Source organism: Ochotona curzoniae, unplaced genomic scaffold (assembly GCF_017591425.1).
Source record: "Ochotona curzoniae isolate NIBS_2020 unplaced genomic scaffold, NIBS_Ocur_1.0 contig_3622, whole genome shotgun sequence".
Classification (NCBI taxonomy): Eukaryota; Metazoa; Chordata; class Mammalia; order Lagomorpha; family Ochotonidae; genus Ochotona; species Ochotona curzoniae.
In genome coordinates this window covers 18,314,778-18,318,683 of record NW_024465926.1, presented here as the reverse complement: position 1 = coordinate 18,318,683, position 3,906 = coordinate 18,314,778, and the positions used below count along the sequence as shown (strand labels likewise).

At 37.6% G+C, this 3,906-nt stretch overlaps 1 non-coding gene across 1 annotated transcript; it reads left to right on the top strand.

Moving 5' to 3' along the window:
- The first annotated feature begins 1,145 nt into the window (after positions 1 to 1,145).
- Positions 1,146 to 1,252, top strand: LOC121158128. Its single transcript, XR_005884149.1, has one exon. It is a non-coding gene; the product is annotated as a U6 spliceosomal RNA (small nuclear RNA).
- Positions 1,253 to 3,906: the final 2,654 nt, after the last annotated feature.

Here is a 3,906-nt window from a genome sequence, read left to right as displayed (position 1 = left end):
AATTTGGCAAGATACTCATATTTACAGAAGCTAGGCAAGGTATATGTGGGTGTGATCTTATGATAACTATCTTTTAATTTTGTCTATGGTTACTGATTCATAATTCCTTCCCAAAGGCAAGCAATAGAAAGTAGAATTTCTCTCCCCCAAAGCTGATTATGGAAATTCCAGTCTTTGCTGAGATTATCTGGACTGTGCAGTCTCTAACTCTCAACATTGCACAATGGATATGTCCTCAGACCATCAACCAGTAGGTACCATACAGGGGCGATTAGGAGTAATTTGAAACACACAAGTCCTACTGTTTTTTTTCACCGATTCAATCTGCAAGTATGTATGCATTGAAGCCTTCATTAAACCACAGAATATGAGGGTGTGGAGAGCTACCTGGTGGTTGAATAGATGGAAGCTCCTTGGAGAATGGACCTCCCAGATGGAACATGGAAACCTGCAGCCTTCCTCCCCCGCCCCCAAAAAAGTGTTCCATGCATCTCTTCATCTGCATTCTTTGTAAGGTCCTTTAGAATAAGCCAGCAAGTGCCTCCATGAGTTTCATGAGTTGCTCAAGAAAACTGATGCACACTGAGGTGGTGCTTTGGAAGCCCCACATACAGCTGTTTTCTCAGAAACACAAAGTGGTCCAGGAATCATCACTGGCACCTAAAATGGTGGTGATGAATGGGACGAACATACTAAGCTCTCAACTGATGGACTCTGATGCTGACTCCCGTTGTACAGATTCAGAACTGACCCAGATTAGAGGACACTCGACTGGTGTCCACTACAGTCACCCACTCTCTGTGAGAGCAGATGTCCCCAAACTGTCACGGGATATAGATATCCTCTTTGTTGACTGTGGCATGAGAGCAAAGGGGATGTGGCTTGTTTCTTCATAATGTAATGGGTATTCATTTTCTGTTTGCATGATCAATCTTTTTCTTTAGTTTTCCTTAAAGAAATTCAGGGAAAATGTTTAACATGATGCATACTTTATAAGCGTCAATTCTGTAGAGGGGTGATGTAGACATGAAAGCAGTAAAGATGAATGAAACAGATTATATCCCATGAAAATAATAGTCTACCAGTATCTTTTTCAAAAGAGAATTACATTTTTGTGGACTCCTGTTGAAACTAATACATGAACAGTGGTCACTTCGGCAGCACATATACTAAAATTGGGACAATACAGAGAAGATTAGCATGGCCCCTGCGCAAGGATAACATGCAAATTCGTGAAAATGCTAAATGAACAAAAGACTAATCCTTGTGAATACTGTGTAAGTTTGTTGTCTCATTACCCAAAACAGTATTTGCTAACGCATACCGTGTTTTAACCCGATACACTAATAGAACTTTCATTGGCATGTGTACCAGGGAGACTAAATTGTCTTCCACTTGCCCCATCCTGTCCTTCTCTCTATCTGTTTTCCTCCCCAGAAAATTGACTTCAATCAAAATGTCACGTTGCCCTCTCTCTTTCAGTTAGAATTGGATGAAGTATTCTTTTGCAGATCTGATGGAGGACACACAGGGTATTGATTTCCTTAGGTGCTTCTAAGAGTTGCAGTAACCTAACCCCACATGTTTTATCCAAAGTCTCTCCCAGTTTATTGCTCTTTGCTGATCCCTTCTCTTCTTTTTAAGACCAGGCACCACGAAGGTTATTCAGAGTTCAATAACACAACTTGCAGGTTTCTTAAATCTCATTCCGACTTTCAGGAATAGTCCTTTCCTTAAACCACAGCACCATGACTAATACTGAGATCATATTTAAGACTGTAGAAAGGCATTCTTCTAAAACAAATTAAAATACTGAGAATAAATTTCTTTTCCTTTTTTTTTTTTTGGTTGACACCTACATCTGTTTTCATGTTGAACTGAAATCTTTATTTCTTAAAATCAGAAATTCCTGAAATGTATATAATGATTACTGGCAATTTAATATTTTTCTATCACTGTTTTATTAACTTCTAAAAAAACTGTCCTAAATGATTTCTGACAACTTAAATATCTATATAAGATCACAGGATCCAGAGAAGTTCCATCTATCAAGAGAGTAACGGAATTACACCTTATGTCAATATCATTAATAACGAAATAAGATTATGATAATAGCAAAGTGAAGGGAATACAGCACATTAGGTCTGTTTAAAACTCATACATTTACAAGAACACAAAATCTCCATGATATAGATCAAAATATTAAAAGTGCATATTTCTACATGCTAAAACTGCAATTCATATTTAAACTCTGTTTCTACATGCTAAAACTGCAATTCATATTTAAACTCTGTTTTTTAACAATTCTGTATATACCCTTCCTCCCCTGAAAAGTCTGCTGTTTTACTTTCCTGCAGGTATAAATTCCTGCAGATATAATCATAAAATATCCCCAATTTGAGAAATGCAAAGCAAACAGACTTCAAAATACAGCCCATTCTTTCTCTTGCCCAAATAAGTTAGAACAGCAGATTATCCCTCATTGATGTTATTCTCTTTTTTAATGATTTATTTATATATGTATATATTTATATCTTATATAAATATAAAATATTTATATTTCTAAATATAAAATAGATTCATATAAATTTATAAATATAAAATGTATAGTATATAAATGTACATATAAAATATGTTAACAATATGTAATATCTATTTATAAAATTATACATATATATATAATATAGAGAGAAGCAGATACAGAAAGATCTTCCATCCTTTGATTCACTCCCCAAATGGCCCCAATGGCCAGAGCTTAGCCAATCTGAAGCCAGGAGCCAGGAGCTTCTTCCGGGTCTTCCATGTGGGTGCAGGGTCCCAAGGCTTTGGGCCTTCCTTATTGCTCTCCCAGGGTACAAACAGGGACCTGAATGGGAAGCTGAGCAGTTGGGACATGAACCAGCGCCCTTTGGGATACCAGGACTTGCAAGACAAGCATTTAGTCACTAAGCCATGGCACTGGACCCACTAATAATGCTCTTGTTTAAATTCTGTCACCATTTCTATGCCAGGCATTTTATTAGCACTTATGGATTCAGCTATCAGGCCTGTACAAAGGCCTCTGAGATTTGTCTTTCCGTTCTTAGTCTGTTTTTTATGTTCCAGGCTTGCTTGCTTTGTTTATCGCTATTTCTAATTCATTCCATTCAAGCAAAAAAACTTTATCTTTTCCTGACCAATCACCTTCCTCTTTTGAGCTAATGATTTTCTCATTAATAAGTTAATGGTTTTCTCAACATCTCTTGTTAACGGCTTTGCAATTCATAGTACTTTCTAAAATGGTAGCACTTACAAATTCAAACATCCATCAGAATTATTTTCCTATCGCAGCAAAATTAGAGGCTTCCATTGGGATTCATCTTTCCACAGCACGAAACAGCTCAATGCTTTTTCCTCCATCTTCTTGCCCATGTACTCCTTCACAGCTGTTCCTTTAAACAAACTACCTAGTATATCTGACTTCATAACAAAATAAATAAATCTTAAAAAAGAAAAAGTCAATTATGTGCCAGCAGCCTTCCCTATATTTAACAGCATCCCATCACCTTTGCTATTTTCTCTTGCTTCTGGAAGCATAACGCCACCTGTACTAAAGGGCAGGAGGTTGTGCAAGCGTTCAGCTCACTGAAATTCACCCCAGTTCCATTATACTCTCCACACATGTTACTGACATTCCCTAGTAAACATCTTGTTCCCTAAACAATAAAATGACACAGCGGGCCTCCCAGTGTAAATCAGGGTGGTTCCATTTACACAGCGCCTTAGAAAGGTGGGTGGTTACAGACAGTGCCAAGTTGCTCATTCCTAGAACAGAAGGAATGAGAGGTAGGAAGGAAATCCGGCTTCCTCGAAGACGTGCTTTAGTGTGTAATAACATATAAATCACTCAGCGGAACAATGGCTGCC